At 37.2% G+C, this 26636-nt stretch overlaps 1 long non-coding RNA gene across 1 annotated transcript in view; it reads right to left on the reverse strand.

The window, feature by feature from the left end:
• Window positions 1-8422: 8422 nt before the first annotated feature.
• LOC141279696 (uncharacterized) overlaps window positions 8423-26636 on the reverse strand; it is a 66342-nt gene continuing 48128 nt past the window's right edge. The window contains exons 2-3 of the long non-coding RNA XR_012334361.1: window positions 17170-17239; window positions 8423-8596 (exon numbers count right to left, since the gene is read on the reverse strand). This is a non-coding gene — a long non-coding RNA (uncharacterized lncRNA). The remainder of the gene's footprint in view (window positions 8597-17169; window positions 17240-26636) is intronic.

Here is a 26636-nt window from a genome sequence, read left to right on the forward strand (position 1 = left end):
AAAAAAATTATCAGCTGATTCCAAGTAGCTTAATATTTGTTAACTTCAGAAGCTTTTAGATGCACAGAATTAGGTATTTAGTCAACTTCAAAAATAATTATTTTGTTTTCTTAGGAAGGTTTGAGCTAGGTTTTACATAAAACCTAAATCAGTCCCAAATGATGTGAGAAGTGTGAGGTTTAGAATTAACACAGTATTTCCTGTACCTGGTCAGTGATCCAGCAAGTGGAGAGGCAGGGAGGGAGGAAGGGAGAGCCTAATGAAAAGCACATGCTGTCAATTTTTATTTCTTGTGCAGAAACGTTTCTTCTCTGGACTGGCGCCATGTCTTTTTTTCTTTTCTTTCTTACCCTGGCATGGCCTCCTTCATCCACAGCCAGCCCTGCTAAAATCATTGTTTGCCTGAAATAAAGAGCCATGGCAGGTGTAAACATGCGATAAGTGCCTCCGTAGCCTCCAGGCCTGATGTATCTAGAACCAGAATTAGTTTCCAGAGTCCCTGATGGGACCCAGATATTCTTCCTCAGAACAGTCGCCTCCTCGTGTCCCCAGGACACAGCTTCTCCTGACATCGCTCTTTCTTTCTCTCTCTCTCTCACACACACACACACGCATACTTACACTTCAAGCCTTCAAAAATCATTGTTCAGAAATATCAGTAGCATTCTCCTTCTCCTGAGTTTTCCTCCTCTCGCTTCCCTGCTACACAGATTTTTCCCATAAGAAGAGCCACAGCCCACTTCTCAGTTCAACACTGTCTTGAACAAAGTGGATCCCGCAATTTCTTGGCATTTGGATTTCTTTTTTCCTTTCAAAGTTTTTTTCTTTCTATTTTTATAGTCAGTTGGTATATTTATTTGGAAATCTGGAGGTGAGCAGGTTTAATGCCTGCTAGAGAGAGACAGTATCATTGGCATGCTAACTGGATTGGTAATGTGTAACTGTTTAGCATTTGCTTGTGCTACATGCATGCATGTAAGAAAAACAGTACAGAATGTGTCCCAAGCACAAATCTGTCATTATGCCTGCAGGTGTTCTTTCAAAAGCATTGAAAGGGCCAATACATGTGAGTAGCATTGCACTTGCTGTCAGCAATCTTTTCAGCCTAGGGAAGAATAGAGTCATGTATGGAATATGGTGCTAGCATACATGGAAAGCATAGACTTTCTCTGTCAGTGCCCATGCATTTTGCACATCTTTTCCATAAAGTGATATAAACCTTCATTTCAAAAGCCAGTTGATGGAGTCCTATCTATTAAGACTATAAATGATGAAAAAAGCCACTTCTTTCAGTGCCATCCCTGGGGTTATGCTGCACACCTCTCGTAATAATTGTATACGTAATCACAAGCCAGTGGCCGTGTGGGATAACTGGTTCTTCCCCACTGCACTTATGGGAAGTCAATCTGAGAATTACTGAGATCGAAAGAAAGCCACAGTGACTGCAAGACTGAGGCCCATACTGATCTAGTCAGAACTGGATAGATCTGTCAGGTCGGAGCAGAATACATCATGCTCCTGGTGGGAGAGTTCTTTCCGCAGAAAAGGGAAATAATTATTCTCTCCAATGAAACACTTGAGACGAAAGTACACGTACTCAAAAAACAGTCTAATAGAACCCTGAACTTGGAAAAGAATTTTTTTTCTTTTCCTTATTATTATTATTATTATTGGTAGTTTCTGCTTGGGAAAACATTACTCTGAGGTTCCCTATGTCTTTCTGAGTCTATCTGGGCATTTGTTTTTTTTTTTCATCAGTGTATTCACATTTAAAACTATGGTTTAAAAGCCTTTAGTTGAAACAGAAAGAGGCAGATCCATTTGGTATATATGAAGTTGGCAGTAATTGCATTGGAAAACCCCAAAACACACAAACCAGAACCAGCTGTAACCAAACATGTATGGAAAGCAGTGCATAGAATTTTCCATGGCCTGTAGCAACGATGTTATACAAACAGTCCCTGAGGTGTCTCAGCAGCGCCATGCACAGTGGAAAGAAATTAGATAATGCTAAAGACTTACCAGATGGATATTCAAACAGTACTTTCGTGTAAAATTCTCTCCCTAAATTGAATATTGAAGAAATAGCTACACTGAACTTATAAAATTAACGTCTTTGTTTTCTAGCACTCTTCCCTGACATGAATGTGCAGAGCTGAGAATCTAAGGACTAAGTTTGTGCTGTATCAGTTAACAGGACACGTGAAAATAAGCAGTAAGGATAACCCCAAAATAATTGGGCAAAAACTAATTGAAAGTAGATTATGAGAAAATGCACAAAAGAAGAATAATTTCCAGTGCCCTTGATTCCAGATTTGAGGTAACAAAATGCCTTTTTAATAAGAAACAGACTTCTTGTTTCAATCATTGTCTTCTTGCAGAGTGTTGCAACTTTCTAGAACACAGTCATGATGCGGTTCTCCAAACACCTAAAATATATGTTCCTTGTTGCACTAAATCCCAAACTTTGTTTCATTACTAAGTCCCTTTGTAATCAAACTTCACCTTACCTGGAAAAACATATCCCCCCTGGAAAAACATATCCCCCTGCTAACATAGAACTTACTTTTATCAGTCTACTCTGTAATACAATGTGCACTGTTATCAGTACATACTCCAAGGCATTGTTTCCTTAGAAATGCCCTCTTTTTTCCTTCAATATGTCCAAATTCTTTTTTTCCTTCAATAAATTCAAATTCTGGATTTCAATATGTTCAAATCCAGGCTTGGAGGCCCAGACTATGCCCAGTCTCTTCCATGGCTACTTCAAACCTCCTGTCTGAAGTCTCCCACTGTAGGAATAATACGGGTTTCATTAAGTAGTAGGTGACTATTTATTGGCAAGCAAGTTAGAAGGACTACCATTCATGGGCATTCATACTGGGAAAGAAAATAGGTATTAGATAGATTCAAACAAGTTGAATTGGGAGTGCTGAATCATAAATGCTACATTGAAGGACATGGTTTCTTAGACAAGTATAGCAAATAAAAAGGATGACCATATATCCACATTTGCTCTGCGTGGTTACAGTTTACCTGTTGTCCCTCTATGTTATGAACTGTACCCCTTTAATCTCAAAGTTATTTCCATTTGGATGATAAATAACTGCTTTGTTAATCCCTGTTGAGCGCTTATTACATGACTGGTAATATTCTGAATTCTCTATGCATTAACTTCTTTGAACTGTACAACAGCCTTATAAGATAATTAGTAAAATTATTTTTGCTTTCTAAATTAAACAGAAGCCCAAGGATTGTATTTCAAATGATCACACAACTATGGAGGTAAAAGCAGCTGTATAGGGCAGCAGCTGGAGAATTTAGGCTAGGTTTTGCTGAATTCTAACATAGAGTTTTTGAGAATAGAGGTAAAATTAATGTTAAATATTTATGAAGGGAGTTAGAGAGTGCCTAGAGAATTTTCCACAGAGCTAAGCAGATCTAAATATTGAAATAAATGACACACAATGTTTTCTAAATAAAGGCACTATGATACTCTCACAGGAAGACCACAAATACTTCGGAAGAGGGGGGTTGAAAGCTAGAGGAGGAGTAGATCCGGCATTAATAAAATGGCTTCTGAGCCTATCAACACCATCTTGCTCTGTTCCTCAATATACTAGAGAGTGTCTTACAGCTCTCCAGCATCCTGCAGGTACTTGAATGTATTCAGAATAAGGCAGAAATGGAACGTTAAAAATATAATTACTTCGGAATAATTTGTCTTATGAAATAATATCCATACCCTCAATATCCATACCCTTCTGGGCGACTGTCAACCTAAATGAATCTAGTAGGTATTTGTAAGATATTAGCAGTGGTGGTATTCCTCTAGGATGCACTAATTGGCTCCACTGAGTGTACTCATGAGATGTGTGCTCATAGGTGCTCAATAACTTCTTTATGGATGACTTTCGCCACTGAGTACATTTGCATATGTCCATATCTATGAACGATCGTGCCAAACGTACCTTAGAAAACTGTACAAATTCAATTCAGTTTTAATTCAATTAATTCAATTCAAAGTAGCACATTGAGAATGAAATCATTTGTTCAAACAACAGTGGGGTCCCAAGACCATGACTGTTTTATCCAAGTTTGTGCTTATCCTTGGGGCCTGTAATTTTCCAGGTCACAATCCTTCCTCTATTTACATCAAACTCTGATAATGAGTACGTTCAAAGTTTACTTATGTGTCACCTTTGCATCTCTCAGAAAGTTATGTTTTCTCTCTAGAATGGTCTGTAATTTGTTGGCTGCCAGCTTTGCTTCATGCCTTAGGAATAAGTTTGACGTCTCTTTTCTTGATGTTGCAACTCTTATCATCTTGCCTCAGTACTCTATGTCTATCTCTTGTTCTGCAACTTAATAAATCTGTGTTTCTACTTCTAGGTTTAAAACAGAAATAGAATTCACAATTTTGGGCAGTAATTTCTTGAAGAAGAAAAAATATGGATTTCCTAACAAGAAGGGCATAAATGCCATTGTCTATATAATAATATAAGCATTAAACGTGTTTGCAAGAATTCAGTAACACCTATAACAATGTCATCTTAATTAACAATTACTTTCTGTGATTCATAGTAGTAGTAAATGAGTGTTTATATATGTCAACTCAAGCATTCAATTTAATGACATGACATTTACTGTTAAGTACCAGTATGCTTATTTTTTTAATACATAAGCTAACAATAGTATGCTTGCTCCTTTATCTCTAGATCAGGAAAACACTTCCTACTTCTTCAGTTCTTCAGCGTGAAGATGTGCACACTTCTCTGTACTAAACATCATTGCCAAGCCAACGTCCAGTACCTCAACTCTCCTTCGGATGTCATTTCTCATTCAGGGAGTACATACAGAGGAAGTGGGCCCCCCTTCAGCCCCAGAGGTTTGTCCAAATCATTTGTGGGTAATCTGATATCCCTAGCCAACACAGTTTAGCTTGATTATATCAATATAACCATTAGGATTTTTGTTTTATGCTAAGGAAGGAGATACCTTTGAGATAATTTAAGATATCCTAACCGATATACTTGCATTATCCTTACTTTACTCATTACTTACAAATAGAATATTGCAATTTAGATATGAGATATTTATAGATAGATAGAGATCTGAGATATATAATCTGTCTATGCATATGTATCTGAGATACATATATATGTCTCCATCCCCAAAATGGAAACAAGGTTTTCCCTTTCCTGCTAAAGGAAATCAAAGCCCATTGTCCTTGCAGAAAGTTTTATACCTCATGGCAGCTACTATGGCTATTCAAAAACAGTTAACTAATAGGACTTTCTGTCTTGGGGAACTTTCTCGAACATGGCACAAGAAGATGGGGCCCACACAGAAATCAGGAGTCTAACTAAGGTACCTAAGCTAAGTCTACCTAAGTTAAGCGGGCAGAAATCTGAGGTCAGGACTGTGGAGGGCCATTGAATTTGTGGAGTATGGTAGCAAAGAAAATGGAGAAGTGGGGAGCAGGGCAGTCTCTGTGGAGGTACCCTTTGGGTCTTTGGCTGAGGACTAGATTAGTTTGCAAAGAGAAATCAGAGGCTTCAGGTCTGGAAATTGAGAGTCGCCAGGATTGGGAACATCTTTAATAGCAAATAACTTAATGTGAATTAATTGATACAAATGGAACACTTAGTAAGCATCTAAAAGGGGTTATGCATGGTTTCATAAGAGGGAGAAGTAGCCAAAATGGGAACACAGGAAAATACCCAAGATGCAAGCTTCATAATTTTTCCCAGGGCTAATCATGAGTAAGAGTATGATTAAACCTAGTGCCGTTAGAATTTTATTGAAACAAGTAAACCCTTTTCCCCTCAATCCTTAAAATTACTGTATTATGCAATGACAGTGTCTTAAAATGAAAAAAGATCAATCCCACAAATTTTTAAAAAAATCAATTATCCAATGGGAAAGAGATGGATTACCATTGATTGCATCCTGCCTGAGTTAGAGATGATGGATGACTGCAGTCATGGCATTGATCTCTGGGAGCCGGCTTAACACGGGTCTTGCATGGCTTATTATGGGGCCACCCACTCAGAGAACACATACACACACAACAAATTCCACATCCACATTTTACATTCTATCAATCAGGGTCTTCCAGCTATTCTTTTGTTCATATAACTTTGACGACGTCCCTAAATTCAAGCAATGCTACCCACCTTAAACATTTTGTTCAGATACAATGACTATAAAGAACAGACAAGTGCAGTAACAGAAGGAGAGGGGGCCTTATAAATGATCTTCTGACAGTCACTGTGGTTCGTTCCTAAGTGAAGATCCTGAGAGCTCATCTTGTAACTCATACAAATCCTTCACATTTTCAAATAACCAGGAAACGGGTGAAATATTAGAGCTTTATTCCAACCTGCAGCATTTCGTAATGATAAATATGTCCAGTTCAGTTTCAATTTATACACTCCATGAAATACTATGTATATAAATTGGGGGGGGGAATCAATAGTGACTTGTTAGTTAAGTGGAATGCATTGTGACTTCAAGACTTTTTATTTAAATTTATTTAAATTGTACATTCTTTCTTGAAAGGCATCTCAACTTCAGCCTCATCTACTGTTCAAGGTGAAGTTCCATGCGCGGAGGGCAAGAATCACATGAACACAGGACTGGTAACGAGACATTTCAGATTCTACAATACATGTACTGTTCCTCCAATTGTTTACCAAATGCGGCAGTTAAGCTCCACTGCCCCCTCCTTGACTCACTGACTTACTGGCTGATGAACAAAACTGCCAACTGCACATTAACAGGGGTGCTTGTTGGAACTGTGTTAACCATTGTGTTGCCATTTAAACAGGAAAAATCCTCATCACTGTAATATATGTGCTGCTCTTTACACAAAATAAACAGGAAAAAATGTTGATGAGTAAGAAAAGCAAAAGAAGTAGGAAATATATCTTTGTCTCTGTTGTACACTAACCTAAGTCAATTGACTGCTTAGCCAATATCAATTTTTAAAAATTTTATCTGATGTTTTTGGTAGATGCTGGTAAACTCCAGAGTTAAAAGGAGGGGCAGTGCCTTATTAAAGAAAGGAGCTCTTATTATAAATTTTACCAAATGTAGTAACATTTATTAGTAAACAAACAGGTACAGAAGAGTCATATAAACTGGTCTGTACTTTAGAGAAGACTTTGCCCTTGGTGCATGGGACTTCACCTTGAGGGAATGGCTATTCCTAACAGCTAAGAATAACTAATAACTGACTGGCATAGATTAGCGTTAATTAGCAATATGTTTAATACATATATTTAATATATTCTGATAGTTACATATTTAGTAACGTATATAACACTCGATTATTCTAACATAAATAACCAGATAGACATAATTGTTCCAAGTTGAAATTTTTCATGCGGGGGCATAGTTTGACAACATAGCCGGGAGTTACCATCTAACTTGTGAGAAGCATACTATAAATGAAAATAAATAAAATAAACTTCCTTAAGACTTCATGTTTTCTCTGTGTGTGACATATCACTGTTTCCCAAGACTTAACAAAATTAACCCTGAACTACAACATGGGGAAATAGAATGAAGAACACAATTCTAGTGTCAGCCGTTATTTGGAACTGGGGCCTGAACCTAGATGAATTAGATATTATTATCATCACTTTATTATTAACATGTGACTTTTTATATCTGAATTGGTCATGCTAGGCCCAATATTATATAGAAAAGTCCAGAAAATTGAGAAAAAAACTTGCTGAGTTATCAAATAAGATGACATGCCAGATTTTTGGCAATTAGCGGGCAGGCTAATATCAATAGATCATTAATGTAACTCATTTTTATAGAAAAATAGTTTTGTAAAATGAAACATCCAAGCAAGAAGATCTGTGCTATGGGAAGGAGAATGGAGAGTAAACGAACCTTCATGAATGCCTATGTTTCAGACACAGTACTAGTGTGACCACATATAATCTTTATTATTTAGACTATCTCTGTGAGGTAGGGTATATTATTCTCATGTTTACGGATGACGATACACTGTGACTTATGCTAGATAAACCTACTTACATGTACCAAGCAATTATACTGTAAAATTAAATTCTAAAACTTTTGACAGATGGGGTGTGAAACATCTGGATTTCTCCCTTAAAATATAAGTTTTTAGTGACTTTCCATCATGTAAATGCAGTTGTACTCTAACTCTGAAATTGCCAGTTCTGTTCTGGGGGGGGGGGGGGGGGGGGGGGTTCTGCGGTACTTTTCTGGACACTATCTGGTCATTTTGTCCTGTTGTTATTTTTGTATCCTTGAAGAATGTAAAGATGGTGTTTTCATGAAAATGAATATTGCCTTTTCTTTGACTCAGGATGGTTGACTATAATGCTGTCATTATACTTATGTTTAAAACTCTCATTCATCTAGGCACTGAGTACTTGCTGGAATCCATAAAAAAGTATAACACCTACCTTCAAGGAGCTTATCTTTGCCTGGAAATTAAGCCAACTTCTTCCTTAGTGAGGAACAACTCTAAATATTGTAGCATTGAAATTGATGGGTCTCATCTTAGAAGGCTTTCTTTTTTTTTTTTGCACTTTACTCATAAGACCACCTGGAAACCAAGAGAGTTTATACATGTTATATTTTAATTGACACACACCACCAAAAGCTTGTTAATAGTTCAGAAGATTAGTGAGTGTTGATGTTTACCAACAAACAATATCCTTTGTAATGGGTTTATGGAGAGAAATAAAGAGTTGCGGCCTCACTGCTCTGACCTGCTCCTCCCTTTTACAATATTGGTACTTGTTCTGTAGTCACTTATAACCCTCTGTTGTGGCTAATTGGAAGTTCTTGGTCTGACTACTAGCTTCTTGCTGTGATAAATATTTAATCACAGAGGGGGAAGTTCCTTTTTTGAGAACATACATTGGTCTGTAACTCTTGAAAACAGAACAAAGGGCACTGTTACCTGGAAGGCACCTTCCTTCACTCCCTGGTCCAGGGTTGAGAAAGGTCCACCTAATTACCTCTGCGGAGAAACAGCAGTCTCCTCCTCACTTACTGTCTGACATTTAGACATTTCTCCCCTCACCTCTTCCCACTGGTGTGAAAAGGAACTGAATACAAAACGAAAGTCCACTTAGCTAGCACGTTTCCTCTCCATCACAAAGTTACGCCGTGGATATGTGGTATGTCACTCTAACTGTGTCATTTTTCTCTCCAATTAAAAATAATGGATGCTTTTGGCCTGTCAGCCTGCACAATGTTCCTGTAGGGAGAAAATTAGTTGGTATCTCCACAGAGCCATTGTCCACTAATTTGAAGTTCAAGGTCTGACTGCGATCCATCTCCATGTCCCCCCACGTATCAGAATGTCACTAAGAATCCGCACTTCCCATGGGAAGACTCTGACAGGCATGATTACACCTGAACCCATCTTTCCTGGAACAATTTTCATGCAAACTGGGAGTGAGAAAAGATTATCACATCTTTCAATTACTCAACTATATTTCCTGGAAGAAAGTCTTCTGAATTTGTCAGTAGCTGCTTCATCACAGGGATGTTAATATATTTTATTGGCCAATTTTCTGTGACAAATGCATTTGAGAACAAACCCAAAAAAAGAAGCTCTTAATATATCAGGTATTAGAAGAGAACAAAAGGATATACAGCCACCATTGGTCAAAGGAAGCTGTGTGTGTGTGTGTGTGTGTTCTCTTTATATTTCGATTCTCCAATACCTAGAAGAATATACAAGTTTTCAGTTTGCCCACCTTGGGACAGTTGGGCTGCCAATTGCTAGTAGAATAAATGCTGACAACCTGAACGTTGGGAACAAATTATTGAAGAGGTGCAAAAACATTTAATTAAATCTTGTAAGCCAGAAATAAATTTTAATAGTTAAAAACATTTCATTCCTCTTCAATTACACCTATTCAGCCTTCAGGGTTTTCTCTTTGAAAGAGAGTGCAGTTGCCAAGAGAGACAACTTTCCTTGAAGGGAATTGTGTTCTGGGTTATAACTGGGAGACTGTATTAGCTACTGTTTGAAAACTACCATTCTATCCCCATCTCTAAAGACTGCAAAATATACATAAAAGGAATATAAAAGGAAGAAAAAATTATAATCAAAAACATTAAAGGGATAGAACTTAAATTATTTCATGACATATTCATTAACCCCAAACTTAGAAGTATTCTACTAACTAAAATACAGCTAAGAGGGCATTCTGAAGAGGAAGAAGCTGTGTATGCTTAGCTACATTTTCTGAGATTTCTTATTTTCATATTACGCAATATATTCTCATTATAGTTCTTCAGAAATTTGTTTAGGTATCTCCAGGATATAAGCTACAATAATTTCAAATATATAGCATGAGTAAAGACAAATTTGCAATTAGAAAAGTATTATTTTTTCCCTTTAATCATTAGTTTTTTTCTTTTTACATATTCAGCAAATGTATTTAATATGTTTATAAATTCGCAGTTAAAATGATACTTCCATCTTACTTTAGTTCATTTTAAGATTGTATCTTAAATATATTTTTTTATTCCTAAGAGTTGCTGAAAATTATTTTAAGGAGTACCTGCCTAGTATTTCACTTTATCTGACAGTAGGTTGATTTCCATTTTTTTTTTTCGTAAGTATAGATAATTTGGCAATTAGGACATTTGTACATATGCATTCCATATCTTCTTGAGCAACTTCTGGAACTTCAGATAAATATCCCCATATAAGAACTAACACATCTAAAATCTATCTCTTTCAAATTATTTTCCCATTTAGTTTATTATAGAGTATTGAGCAGAGTTTACTGTGAAAAAGAATAGATACACATATATGTATAACTGAATCACTTTGCTGTACACCTGAAACTAACACAACATTGTTGTACAACTATACTCCAATATAAGACAAAAATTAAAAAAAAATAAATAAAATCTATCTCTAAGTTACCCGAACAATAGCTTTGGAAATTAGGGGCTTGCTACCTCAACTACCACCCCTAAAAACATATTGGAAAATTTTGTCAAATCATTAGAAGATGATAGCTTAGAGAACAACTGATTTTTGGATTCGTTCACTAATTTCATTACTTTTAACTGACAAGAGGAATTTCCTGTGTGAGAAAAAAATCAAGTAGCACTTCACAGCAAGCCATGGGATATTTTTGTTCTATGAGTCCCATGAATGCACATCAATTAAGCTAAAAATATCTAAGGGGTAGGAGCTGGAGGAACATGGGACAATAAATCTGTGTAGTTCAAATTTTTAAATTTTACAGAAGAAACTAAGGCCCAGCTAAGATAAGGGTCTTGTGTAGAATTTGTTTCCTCCTTCCCTGTCTAGTAGTCTTTGGACTATAACGATACTTCTTCTTTAATAGAAGGCAAATAAACTACAGCATTTGGGGGTAGAAATAAACTCTGATTTTAATTGTGATTAAAACACCAGGCTTTGGAGGCCATGAATTAAGATAAATTTAATGTGGTGTTATAAGAAATTTGACAATGAGTGTTTAATACAGTGATATGTAAGAAATTTGACATTAACTGGAATGTCTTAATATCATTCAATTCATTAATGATCACAATTGAATTAATGTATAGTCCCTTGTTTTGGTTCCAAGATTGACCTATGGAGTACAACCAAGGTAGAAAAATGAAAGTGATTAATTGTTGATTTTTTTCCCTTATCTTTCAGGAAAGCACTTTAGCCTCTGTTAAGCCTGGAGAGGGCAAAACTATTGTTGGAGTATGGTGATTACCAAAAAAAATTTCAAGTATGTAAAGGAAGATGATTCAGAAGATGTAGAGAGGTGACATATTACTATTAAGACCAGAATAGGAAGCGAATTTGAAAAGAATCAGGAGGGAGGAGGGACTTAGGTTAGACATAACAAAATACAGTGTAATGTATTTGAAACATAATTTCATGTTATTTTAATGTGCTATGAAAATGTCTTCCCAGAAGAATTGGAAAAGGCAAAAGGGAAAAAAAAGACACTATCAGTCTAGAACACTAATGTAGATGTCTACATAAAGAGAAGGCAGTGAATTCTGAATTCCCTTCCGTTCCTAGAATTTAGACTATCATTGACTTAAAATGCAAAATCTTGAGGCTAAACCATCTCTTATGACTTCACATATTTAAACTAAAAGCAGTAAATCATATGCAGAATCCAGTACAAAGTCGTTTAACTTGAAAATAGAAAGAGTGATCTCTACTGTTTCAGAAATTGGTTAAAATAAAAATGGAAAGAAATTTATGTGTGAGAGAGTTAACAGGAAAATGACTTATGGCATATAAATGCAGATTTGGATGATACACACACACACGCACATTCAGTAGATGGATTTGTAACAAAGAGTTTGGGATGGCTTTTAATCTTATTTTAGTTAGATGGGATATTGAAGTACATTATTTTGCAAAAAGAAAATCACATTAAAATAAGACCTTTGAAATGAGACTCAAATTTTTTTTTAGATTGTACTAAAAAAGTTAGATCATATTTTATATGATACCAATCTGTTGCAATAGCTAACATTGCAAAGGGCATAGAAGTAGAAAAATTTCAAGGAGGCAGTTCTTTTTTTTTTTTTTGGCTTAAACAACAAATTTATTTCTACAGTTTTGGAGACTGGGAAGTTTGTGATCAGGGAACCGCATGGAACGTTCTGGTGAGGGCCTTCTTGGTTTATAGACAGCTGCCTTCTTGCTGTATCCTCACATGGGCAACAGAGAGCAAGAGATCTCACTTGTGTCTCTTCTTTTTTAAAAAACGTATTTATTTATTTATTTGAAGTATAGTTGATTTATAGTGTTGTGTTAGTTTCAGATGTACAGCACAGTGATTCAGTTTTATATATATATATATATATATATATATATATATATATATACACACACACACATATTCTTTTCTAGATTCTTTTCCCTTATAGGTTATTATAAAATATTGCGTATAGTTTCTGGTGCTGTACAGTAGGTCCTTGTTGATTACCTATTTTATATATAGTACTGTGAATTGATATATGTCATCTTTTCTTTCAGATTACACATATAAGCCATATCAAATGTTATTTGTCTTTGTCTGGCTTACTTCACTTAGTTAGATAATCTCTAGGTCCATGTTGCTGCAAATGTCATTATTTCATTCTTTTTTTAATGGCTGAGTAATATTCCATTATATATATATATATATATATATATATATATATATATATATATACACACATCTTCTTTATCCATTCTTCTGTCAAAGGATGTTTAGGCTGCTTCCATGTCTTGGCTGCAATGAACATTGGGGTGTGTATATTTGTTTGAATTAGAGTTTAGGGAGACAGTTCTTTAATGACGTGAAAATTTTCTGGGCTAACTTAGGATTTTGTTTCCTCTCTCTCCACTATTACCCCAATATCACTCCACAATGTGTTTGAGACCCCCTGTTCCAATAAAGTACGATACAATTATACAAAGACGTGACAGTATGGAATGACTGGAAAGCTGTATTATTTTCCTACTGCTGCTGTGAGGGATCACAACCTTAGTGGCTTAAAGCAATATGAATTTATTATCTTACAGTTCTGGAAGTCAGAAGTCTGAAATCAGTCTCATGGGGTTAAAATCGAGGTATCATCAAGGCTGCATTCCTTTCTGGAGGTTCTAGAGAAGAATCCATTTCCTGGCTGCTTCTACCTTCTGGAGGATGCCCATAGTCCTTGGCTTCTGGCCCCCTTCAATGCCAGTAATGATGGGCTGGGTTCTTCTCACATCATATTACTCTGACCTCTTCTTCTGCCTCCCTCTTCCACTGTTAAGTACTCTTGTCATTATCTTGGGCCCACCTGGATAATGTAGGATTATCTCCCATCTCAAGGTCAGTGATTGGAAATCTTAATTCTACTTGAAACCTTAAAAGTCTTCTGTAGATTCTGGGGAATAGGACATAAGCATCTTTTGTGGGGGGGAGGGAAGCGCATTCTTCTACCTACTACAGAGTCGAAATGGCGCATACACACACAGAATTGAATTCCATTATTTATAAATAAATTTAGAGACTTTTCTTTGCCTCCTCAACCTTAGATAAGGTAGATTTCCCTTTTGCAGTACTAGGACAGCTGAGTTGCATTTTAGCTAGATCCTCCAATCTCAAGTCACTTGCTAAATGACATACCCAAAGTGAAAGAAAAGAGGAAATTTATATACGTCCTGAAAATGACCCTTTTGTGAACATTGAGTTTCCCTTTTATTTACTGACTTTAAAATGCATTGGAAAGAAAGATGATACTGTGGGCAAGGAGGGTATGGGAGATTCCAAACAAGTAACACTGTTGTAAAAGTGAAAAACTTCTATTAAATGTGTTGTGAATTTTTTTATACATGAAGTAAAAGGTCAAGAGTCTCACAGAATTAATTATGGAGCAACACACACACACACACACACACACACACACACACAAACCAAGAGGAAAGGAAAAGTGAACATCTGTGTTCAATTACTGTGCTAGGCAGCGCTACCAGTGGTCATCTTTGTGTGAGCGAATGATCGATAACTTGATTCATGGGAAGAGCACTATAAATAAATAAATATTTCTGGTGGAGATAAAAATAGCTGATCCACTTTTACATGTGGTTTTCTTGTTTGTTTCACTGGTGATCCCCCAGGAGTCCCAACCAGACTACCACACAGATTAAAATGCTCTTTAAGTATCTTTGAAAAAGCTTTAATGCCTTCCCAGTTGCATTTCAGTTGACTGACATGTCATGTCACATGAGATGATGTGACATTTGGACCTTTTATGATTGAGGGCCATTCATTAAATTGCTTAGCAAACTTTATGTTCCTGATTGTCTAAACAGAGAGGGTTTAACCAAATATTAAAGCATGGATGGTTCTATGAGTAATTTATTAAACCTGGCTTTAACAAGTAAGATAGAATGTCATACTGAGTAGTAAGTAATCTATCTATAGTCCACGTCAGAACATCCTAGATGGTACCATTCTTTAGCATTCTAGGATAGTACCTATCTCAGCATTCTTAAATCCAAATGCAGACCCATTGTCAGTTTCCTTTGAAAATTCTATAGCAGTCAAGACAATTTTTGAGTGTTCTATGGTCAGGGCTTTTTTCCCTCCATATCCAAAGAAAGATATAGTTATGCCCAATGGCTTAGACTATGTTATTCTCTTTTATGACCTCCAGAGGAGTTGACATTTCTAAAACTACTTACAGATACTACATAGTGTACATTTCTCCCATTCTCCTTAACTCGTTATTGACCTATATTCAGTGTGTACGTAAGATGCAGATCATATTTTAAATGTGTGATGCTCTTTATGAAGGACATCCAAAAACTGTTTAAAGTGATATTGACGTACAGTCTAAGAAATAGGGGCAATTACAGAGTTGAGGCAAAAGTCACATATCTGTATCCTGGATAGTAATTTTTGTACAAGATTTACATTTCTATTTGTAAAGTTTAAATTCTAGAACAAACAGTAAAATTTGGTGACCAGTACACTTTCAGTAATTCCACAAATTCATCCAATGACATGTTCTCAGGTAAAGAAGGATGCCAGTGTTTCTTTCATGTGGAAAATATTTGGGGGCATAGGCTATCAGGAGCATAGAAAAACATAGCAAACTTGTGTTCATGTAATTTCATTTCGTTTTCTTTAACATAGAATGAAAATGTCTTGGCATTTAAATCTAAGATGGATTGATAAAATAAAAGTGCCTTAAAGTAGTTATTTAAGATTTAGCATCTGCATAAGCTCCAGAGTAAAGTCTGTACTCAGAAGCATCCTATGTTTCTTGAGAGGGCGGCTTGCATTTCCTAATAATATCCCCCACCAGCTAAACAAAAACCCACCTTGTTTTCAGAAAAGATGTATTGAACAGTAGTAAAAATTAGTAATGGGCCAAGATAAATTCTGGATGTCCTTTTTTTCATTGCAAATTACTCATTACTTTCCTCCCTTGCAGTAAATTCAGGGTATAGTTAAAGAAGCCCTGTGTGGACTTTGGTTTTGTCCACTGCACTCACTATTTTGTGTTGGGAAGTCCCATGTCTTTAGCATGTTAGACATTTATTACCTAGGTAAGGTCTGGTCCATGTGCATGGGCCTGTACAATCTCAAAGGGCAAGACCTTGGAGTTATGCCCTTCCACTGGACTGAACATGCAGTGGTGAGATGCAAATACAGTCAACTCTTGCTCAAGAAACCATTTGATTGTGTTGAGTATGGCAGTAACTTGGTCCAGGTTTCAAAGGTCACATTGGTTGGTAAATTCCACGTACTGAATTTGGGCTGAGTTCCTGCTGCTCAAATGTGTTGACTGGATGTCCCTTGGAGAAGTAATAAGGGACAGCATTACCATGTTTTAGTTTTTGAGATATTGGGGAGCGAGGAAGGTTAAAGAAATAAAGGGAAAGGAAGACAGAGAAAAAACGCCGATGCAAATGTCAGTTTTCAAGGTGTTTAAAGTGTAAATAATGAATATGGATAATTTGGCTGTTTACACAGCCTCAGTAGATGCCACATAACTTACTGACATTCAGCCAGTCCCTATCAATATAAAGTCGTAAGAAAAAAAAATATCTTGAGGAGTTAACTGCACAAATGCCTGCAAACTGTAAGCCATACCTCGCACTGGACAGCTTTGCCCGTTAATCCTCAGGTTTTGAACAGAGTTATGACTAGCTAAAAATTATCCTTTCATTGACACATAGGGAGGGCTGCCTTTAAAACCTCTTATCTTTCCTGAAGTATAGGTGTGCTTTCCAGGAAGGATATCTCACATATGCAAACCTGGGTTGAAAAAGTAGGTAATTTGAAGCAGAAAACTGTACGTGTGTATATTAATAAAATCATACCCTTGAGTTGTGTATGTAAGTTGTGGTTGAAACTCCAAACTAAATCAAATATCTAAAATTTCAGTAACAAAAATGCTACATCCTCTGGATTCTATTCCTTTATGTATTCATCTATCTATCATCTATATCTGTTTCATCTCTCTCATATTTACTTGCTACTAGATCTAAATATTTTGTGCCTTTAGTATATTAACATAAATTAATATCACAAGTTATATGTCTGAGCTTCAAAACAATCTTGTAAGATAGTTATTTCCTCATTCATGAGGAAACTGAGTCTCAAAAAAGTAAGTACTCACCGAAGGCCACACAGATAACCAGTCCCAGCCATGCTGAAAGCCGTCTTCCTTCCACAAAGGACAGCCTGGCCTGAAGCAAAAGAATGAAAAGGTAAGTCTCTTCATAAATGTACCTAGACTTCAGTTCGCTTAGGGCAAATTCACTTTTTGTCTTGATTCATCCAGATCAGCTTTTTGTGAAATCAAAATTCACAGGATACTTGCCAACTAATTCCTATTTGTGTCACGCTAGGACAATCTGGCCTAAGAGGCTTATGATATAAAATTACTATATTGTTAAAAGACATTTATGAAATAGATTTTCCCTCCTACCACTCTGAGTGGAGAAAAATGACGTGCCATCAGTATCGACACGCTCTTCCTATATACTATTATTCCTGGACCAGCTTGAAGGGAGGATACAATAAAGGTTCATTTGTTACATGCCTGCAACAATAGATAGGTTTAAGTGGCCTTTCTCTGTTATTGCATTCACAGCAGATTTCTTACTGTGTGATATAACATGATATACACAAGCAAGGAGCAAAATTCCCAATGTGGCTTATCTTTTTTCTGAAAGTGACATTAAGCAGTATGATGTTTCATTACGAGTTTCTTATTGTTTTGATACACTTCATGGTAAATGGTGAGCCACTGTTCATTCCCAACTTGTTTTTAATCTGAACACAGAAAAAAATTCGGCAGCCCTTTGTATGCCTTATCAGAATCACTCAGCCATTCAAATGGATTTTTAAGACACTTGTCCCTTTCCATATTGTGTATTATATTAGTTTGTTTTCCTGAATCTTTATTTGTATATAGGTTTAACTCTAGAAAAAAAATACTCTGGAAACAAATCATTTCCCAAAGAATCAACTGGGAAATCTTTATGAATATTTCATTAAAATTATTTCTATTCTGAAAACCAAAACAACATAAATTATCAAATAGTATGATTTACATCTTAGTACAATCATTTTCTCATGCTGTCAATTTTCTTTTTAGAACCTCTGGTAAATATTGTTAAAAGCACATTTAGTTTAAATCAGAATAGGTGAAGTATAGCTTGACAAACATTTAGATGAAGTTGATCAATGATACTATCGTATATAATTTAGGTAAAAGTCCTTTGTAAGGATAGATCCTTTTTTTCTTCTTTTTTTTTATTGAAGTATAGTTGATTACAATGTTGTGTTAGCTTCATGTGTACAGCAAAGTGATTCAGTTATACACACATATATATATTCTTTTTAATGATATATTCTTAAACTTCAGTTATTATCTAAACTTGCTGCTCAATTTGATTGTGTAGAGATGGCAAGAGTAATTGTATTAACAAAACAGTAGACTGTATTTACTGCTGCAACCCTCTGACAATGGGTTTGCTTATATAAATAAGTCCAGACATGCTGGGCTCAGGGGGATTGATCAGTCTTCAAGTGGAAAGAGCTGACAAAAGATGCCAAACTCTCTGCCCCTCTGTTAAATCAATATTCTTGAATAGAAAGTTAAAACTCTACCGATCTGCCTAGGAAAAACTTCTGCAGCAAAAGCTTTACTGTTGAAAATGATGAAGTATGGGTTAGCATTCACACACCCATGCATTTTTCATTTTCAGGGAATCATAAAATGCAGTTTATGATTTTCAGCAACTGGCAATGGGAATTTACTCGTGTACTGCATACATGTATATCTAGGAAGTAAAAGAGAGTTTGAAGAACACTGATCAAAATACAGTGTCACAGTACTTCTTATACACCAAACTAAATGTCTTCAAACATCATATTAACCATCAGCTTCAAAGAAGGATAAAATCAAAGCTATTCACATTGGCATAAAAATGAATATATATTTGCTTGATTGGTGTCTCTCTGGTCAAACAGATGACTCAGCCTAGTGTGCCAGGTACCCAAAGAGGAGGACTGATCAAAAGACTTTGTTTTGGGTCAGTTAGCCGGGTGGTGGTGTTAAAAACTTCTACACTTCGAAGGAGAGTGATCAAAAGTGAATTAAAGAGCTAACAGACACGAAATCAAGGCAGCAGTTATCAAAGAGCCAAAACGAAGGGAGCTTCAGTACAGAAAGCAGAGAATGAAGACAGAGACCAGAGTCAAGTCCAGGCCACAACAAACGGGTGTTCCCCGCGTCTACTGCACGAGAGAGAGCCATTCGCCTTGCAGACATAGAGGGATTTGTGTGACATGGGGATTCTGAGCCTCCCAACCAAGTCCTGGAAGGGAAGGAGAGAAGCTGCTTCTGCATAAACCCACGCTGGCCCTCATGGTCATGCACACATATGGGAGAGGATGCTCAGACACACACACTAGTGCTTGCCGGGGCATGGCTGTGCCCTGTGCTGCCACATACTCTCAGTGCTCCCTGTTGGCATCTGTCTACCGCTCTCCAAAGCCCAGTCTCCACTGGACAGTGGGAGAGTAGAGCAGAAGCATCCTACCACCCATCGTTTGTCTGCCCTGATATCCAAGGTAAGATATCAGGTAAGATATCAGGTAAGATCATTTGTGAGAACTTATGGTGGCTATCCCCAAGGTTGAAAGTGACCCCAGCACAGAGCTGTTGAGGGTGATCCATAATATACTAACTTAAAAATGTTTTATTTGAGGAAAGGGGCATCTTATGACTGTATAAACTAGCAGTGACTTGGGTCAAGTTCATGGTCGCTATATCCAGGAATAGGCCAGAGGTCCTGATACCAATAGAAAAGATGGTAGTAATGGAATATTAGGCATTCATTGCCAGGAGCAACTTAGATGTGAAAATCCTTCCCTCAAGGGCTTTGCGTCTCAGCTCTGCACACTGCACGACTCGTTGTTTATTGTTGTTTTATTTGCTGCTCTTTAGATGTGCTTTCTCTTACCCCCAGGGCTTTGACACATAGTCTTCCTTCTACGTGGGGAGTGCCCTCTGCAACCCCTCTCCCTTACTTCCCTACATAGATTTTTTTCCTTCTCTACTTAATAAACACGTACACATTCTTTAGCCTTCAGCTCAAACGGACTGTTCTTGGGGTGAACCTCCCTGACAGGTCATGGAGGTCTAGGACCCTTCTTACGGGAACACAGAGTCCTGTTCCTTTCTTCCTCACCAGTTTGTCACCACATGTGTACTGAGTGGGATGTTCATGGTTGAGATTACAAGGAGTTGCAATTATTCATGATAAAATCAAGGCAAGATCATGAGACTGCATGGATGGGAGTGGTGAAGGACAGATATCTGGAAGTCAAAGAATGAAAGGCCAGCCTAAAAGAGTCACCTCTGGATATTTAACTCACCAAGTATGATGGCAAGACGTGGGACATAAAGATAATGAGAAAGGAGCTCAACTTTTCAAGGATTGAAGTATAGTAACTTGAGAGGGAGTATATGTCTGCAAAGTAGGGGAATGGTGGGTATTGTCTGATGGCAGGAGAGTCCAAGATGAGTGACTGCATAGAAGAGAGAATGAAAATGGTCTGAAAGTGGCAACAAGCAGCAAGGAAGACACCTGTCCCACCAGTAGACCCCACAGGTACGAGTGACATGGGACACAAACCATGAGAAGCTTTGAAAAGGCTGTAGGGAAAGAAGCTTTGTAAAGAGGCAGGTATCAGTTAGAGCAAGAAGACGGAATGAATATTCAGAGAAGAGGTGAAAGATACATGGGATTTTTACTCATGACTGACTTAGGGCTCCAGAAGCTCAGTGAATTGAGTTTACAGTTTGGGAAATGATAGAAGTGGTCAGAAAAGGCTAAGTTTGGAGTAATAGGATTAGATCTCAGGGGATGAGGGGTGATCTACAGTCCTGAGCTTCTTTTGGTGACCACTATAAGCGGAACAAGAAGTGTGATGAGATTAATCCATTAAGCCTGGTGTGCCCTGAGTTGCCCCTTCCTCTGTATCCCTGTTACATCTTTTACGATCCGCATATTAATCCTCATCACATTGTGATTAAATCAGTATGTTTTCTGCCTCCTCATAAAACTGTGGTAACATGAAGATGGGAGTAGGCCTTCCTGACCCTTTGTATCTCTATCATCTGCCATTTTTATTTGCATATTATATGCCTCCACAACCCATTTAAAATAATCAGATAAAATAATACAATTGGATAGACCATTTGATTCATTCTCTTGCCTTTGAGTTGACTAATATCTGAAGTTTCTACTGGGTAGAAGATTATTTTCCCAAAAGAGGAAAAAAATGGATACATCTTGACTTACTATTTAAGATACTTAAATGTGGAAATGAAAACAATCATTTGTTTATTCAACAAATATTTATTGAGTGTCTACTATGTACCAGGCATTGTTCTAGGCTCTAAAAAAATATAATTTTTTAAATGAAAGAAAAATATAGTTTTTACCTTCATGGATCATAGTCAGGAAAACATAAACGTATGAAATAATTATGCAAATAAATGTTAAATTATAACTATGATAAGAGCTATATAGGATAGTTTATGGAAAATTACTGGGTGTTTGGAAGCATTTACCAGAAGTTATAGGCTTGTTTGAGGATGGCGGGGAAGCATCAATGAGGAAGTGGTGATTTAATGAGTTTTAAAGGAAGAATAGAAGTTAATAGACCAAGGAGACGGATGAAGAACAAGCACAGTGAGAACCACGGAGCAGAAGGAAGGTCACCCATCAGGCAGACCTTTGTACGATAGTGAGACTTTGGCCCTTTATCCTAAGTGCAGTGACAATCTGTTGAAGCCAAATCTTCATAAAAATATGATCCCAAGAGTTAAAATTTATCCCAGTAAAGATCTACTTAATATAAGTTAAGACGGTAAAATGTTCCACATTTTTATTGTACCAAGGACTATGTTGGGCTCTAGAGGTAAACATGTGAACAAACATGGTCCCCTGACATACAGAAGGGCACACTCATGTGCAAGAAAAGATACGGAAACATTTATAATCACAATATTCACAAGCATTTGTAATAATAGAAGCATATGTAAAAATCACAATGAACAGGAAAGATTACGTCTGAGACTCTGAGGTTTGCCAAAGACTACTCTGAGCACTTGGTCTCTGGGGAGGAATTTGAAAAATCAACAGGGCATTTTCTAGACAGAGAGGCTGATGCAGCAAGGGGACAGCATGAGCAAAGGAATGAGCATACAGAGCAGCATGGTGTGTACCTGTGTGGCAGTTGGGAGGAAGTGGCTATAAGTAACTTAGTATTCTGAGAGCGAGGAGTACACAGGGGGTGATAGCAGATGAGGCTAAAGGGTTGTACCTGGGCAGACCATGATAGGTGTTATTTGCCATAGCATGAAGCTTTTCCTAAAACAAAGAAACACAAAAGCAAAAACAAAAAACTGTTGAAGAAACATAGTTGGAAGGAAGAGGCAGGTCAAGCAAGGTAATCAGTTGTAACAGGGAACATGGATAGTATAATTTTCCTTCCCCTTAGGCAAAGTTGCTACACATAGGACATAGGTTTACTTTGTTCTGGGAGCTTGAGAGCCTTTCTGTGTCTTATTCTGCCTTCTCTATCTTCCTCTCTATGCTTTTCCCCACTCCATCCTCTCAATGTAATTAACTCCTATTCATCTTTCAAAACCCAGAACTCTCTGGGGCTTTGGAAAGAGGTGTGGAGTGAGAGAGATACAGCCTCTCTTCTTGCGTTGCTTTATCCCCTCTGAATGCTAATTTCACATGCCTAATTTGTTCACAGAACACCTGAAATTCTTCCATTGTACTCCTATAAATAACCACCCGTGGGAATTGTAATGGCTACAGAACACAAACACTGACTTCTGATTGTCTACCAAATGGATGTAGGGCATGTCTGTGATCAAACCACTTCCCGAAGTTATAGCGGCTTGCCTTCACAAGTGAACAATGAGAACCAGAGGTATATGGGGAACTCTTGCAATTGTTAAAGGCGTATAAACTACGTTAAAAAAAAATAAAATACAAGCTTTCCGTCTTGAGATGTGTAACTTCCTTAACTCTCAGTTAGCCTCATACCTTAAAGGCAGGAAGGAAGAAATGCAATATTGGCAGAAAATTCACTAGAATTGGCTGCGAATGATGTGTTTCTGGCACTCTGAGATACTTAACACCTTTCAGAATAGAGGGAAAAATCGCTTTGAAACGTTTCAGCAAGGCACACATGGAGAATATTCTTGATCAAGACAAGCTGTCAGCACTGTATTTTACCACTGCTGCTCCCCTACCCATTTTCTTCACTAAATATACTGTGTTATTCTCTCATGCGGGGTCAAAAGTCTAAGAGTCAGCTCTAGTTTCTGCCCTGTCTCAAGTAAATTTATTTGCAAATGATATAGGAAAAGAGGTTTGCTTTTTTTTTTTTCCCAAAAGAAACAAACATAAAGATATGCTTGGGCTGGTATCAGTATTCAATAAGGCAGGTGAAGATAGCACTACATCAGCATCATTCCAAGGACATACACATCAGCTTAAAAAATAGATTCAAGTAAAATAAAATGTTTCTTTTACCTCAGTCAGGCTCACAGTACCTCTCTCTTTTAGAGAAGTATCCTGAAACGTTTTATTATACTGTAGTAATATTTTGATGTCTTGAGTGTATTGTGATTTCTTTTCAACAGTGATACACCTTAACATAGTCAGAACTTAAACAGAGTGTGTTGGAGTCCATTAATGGAACTAGACCACATTTGTCAGAATGATTTGTCCAGAGAGTGGTAAGCAGCACTTCAAATCTGAGCTGATAGATTTAGTCCAAACCGTTAATGCCAAACTTTTGGAAAATGATAAGCAGGTGGGAGTACTCAAATCAGACTGGACACAACCTGATCTGTTTGGATGAGCACTTGTGATTTAAAGTAAAAAGAATGTTGGACATGGTATCAGCAGATCTGGATGTGAGTCTGAAGTTGGTTCACTTATTAGATGCTTAATTTTGAGCAACTCATATAACCTCTCTGAACTCCAGTATTCACAGATGTAAAATGGTATAATAATACCTATCTCAGAGTGGTTTTGTGAAGATTAAATTGCTTTATTTTAAAATTTATTTTATTGAAGTATAGTTGATTTACAATGTTGTGTTAATTTCTGCTGCACAACCAAGTGATTCAGTTATACATATATATACATTCTTCTTTATATTGTTTTCCATTATGGTCTATCATGGGACACTGAATACAGTTCCCTGTGCTGTACAGTAGAACCTCCTTGTTTATCCATTCTATATATAATAGTTTGCATCTGCTAATCCCATTAAATTGCTTTAGCATAGTGAAGTGTCTAGCAAAAGCTTGGAGTACAGTAAACTTTCAATAAATGATTGTAGAATCAAAACTGAATGAATTCAACCTGAATGAATGAATATTGGGAAGCATGTTTCTTTCTGGACAAAACTGAGACAAAAGTGAAGGACAATGGCTGAGAAAGGTGACCAGCCCAGGCCAAACAGTGTGTTAAAGTCCTGATCCAGTGTTTACAGAATGCCTACTCTATCTCAAGGTAAGAAGAGTCTTTCCCAGATCTGACCTTGAGTTCTCAGTGTCATACTGGGCCACTCAGAGCCCAAGGAGCCTCCCCAGACTCGTGAAATTATTTGTTTCCATAACCAAGAGAAGAGTTTGCATGGAAAAATGGAAAAAAGAGTTATTGCTTCAAAGCTTAATTGAATGTAATTCAGTCTTACTAACAATGACTGAATACTTCCTATGTGCAAGGACTATATGAAAACCAAGTGAGTATGTATGTCAATAAATGTTTACCATAATATTGTACAATGCAAAGAAAGTTTATGCTGAAACAGAATAAGTAAAGTTTTATTTGTTCATTGAGATAAAGAATGAAGGAGAAAGGTTGGGCTTTTTCTTGGATGCTATTATGTGTGGAGAGCAGAGGTCCACATATAGGGAGATGTTCAAGAGTAATTAGAATTAAGAGTTTGTAGCAACTGAATGGAGACACAACATCACAGAAAAGAGCTTGTCCTACGCAGTCATTTCCACTGTGTCTTTGGTGCTCCCGGCTCCCATTTTTACTCCCTTTATCCCTTTAATTTTTTCTCTTTTTCACCTAGAATTCCTAGACAACAAATGCCTGCATTTGTATCCTGCCTGGGTCTCTCCGATCAGAAGGGAAACCTATTCTGTAAGGTCAGGTAGATTAGAATTAATCCCAGGGAGAATTTGTACTGTATAAGAAGAACCACTGGAATGGAAAATGAAATGAAATGATACTTCATAAATCTCCACAAACCCAATGGTTCTGAGTGAAGGACAGGTTGGGACAGAACACTTTCTGCCATGGCCCATGGGTAACTGGCTGCTTCTCCAGACGTAGCTCAGCCCTGTGCTCTCCTGTAATGCTGGTTGCTAAAAGGCACTGGCTTTCTTGGAAGGAGGGTAAGGGTCAAGGGGAAAATGAAGCCATTGAATGCTCAACAGAATTTGCTTCCACCATTTTTAAGCAGCAAGACCCCAGATTGACCTGAAAGCCATAATTGTGAGGAGGTTTCCATAAGGGGGTCAGAACACGGTGGGTGTCTGTGGCCTCCTGGGTGCCCTGGAAGGCTGTGTATTGGGAGTTGAGGGAGGCAGAAGAGATCCACGTAGACAATCCCTTCTGAACGTTAATTCCACCTTCCAACTTTGTTCACGTAATGCCTAACACAAAAAAACACTTTACGTTTCTATAACAGGTTGAGATTCAAACAAGCCTTCACTTCCTGCCCATCACTGCAGTATTCATGTATTTCATTAAACCACTGCCACTTTTTCTCCAGAGGATTCTGGGTGAAGTGACAGCTAAATATAACGGAGCATAAATCAATAGGTAAACATCTGCTCCAGGGGCCTCTGGAAGGAAAGGTGAGGAAGTTTACATACATATGTAGCCTCTCTGTAGCAAGACTGAATTTATCGCAATGCTCTCCACATCCATTCGAGAGCCCAAGAAGTGAAAAAGTCACTTCAGTGGGAAAGGGAAAACCCTGCTTCTTCAGTGTCAGACCTTCAAATCTTTGCAACAGGAAGCATTTCATTAAAGTTATTCATAGTTATCTAGCAGAAGTAATTTTGTGTTTGGGGTAAAAGAACATAACCTAAAACATATACAAAGAATCCTATTTAACATAAGAATAAGCTATTAAAGATCTGTTCAAACATAATCAAGGTTCTACTAAGGAAAAATAATACATGAGATTGTATGACTACAGCCCAAGCTTGAAACTCAAATCTCAAGGTTTATGTTTTCTTTCCTTCTTTTTCCTTCCCTCCTGATCTCTCTGCCCCCACCCCCTCTCATAAAAGAAGACAATGCAGGTTTTTAAACTACAATCCTCACAATTAATTTATGATTATTTTTCAGCGATATTGCTAAAAAATATTGTACATTTAGCTTTCATTTCATCAGTACGCTAAAAAAAAATCACTCTAAGCATTAGAGATTTTTCTTTCTGGATTCTTGAAAATGAATGTTAATCCAATGGGAAATTGCAAACATGATACAAGGTAAAGGTAATACATCT

This window comes from Tursiops truncatus, chromosome 10, assembly GCF_011762595.2.
Source record: "Tursiops truncatus isolate mTurTru1 chromosome 10, mTurTru1.mat.Y, whole genome shotgun sequence".
In the NCBI taxonomy this organism is placed as follows: domain Eukaryota; kingdom Metazoa; phylum Chordata; class Mammalia; order Artiodactyla; family Delphinidae; genus Tursiops; species Tursiops truncatus.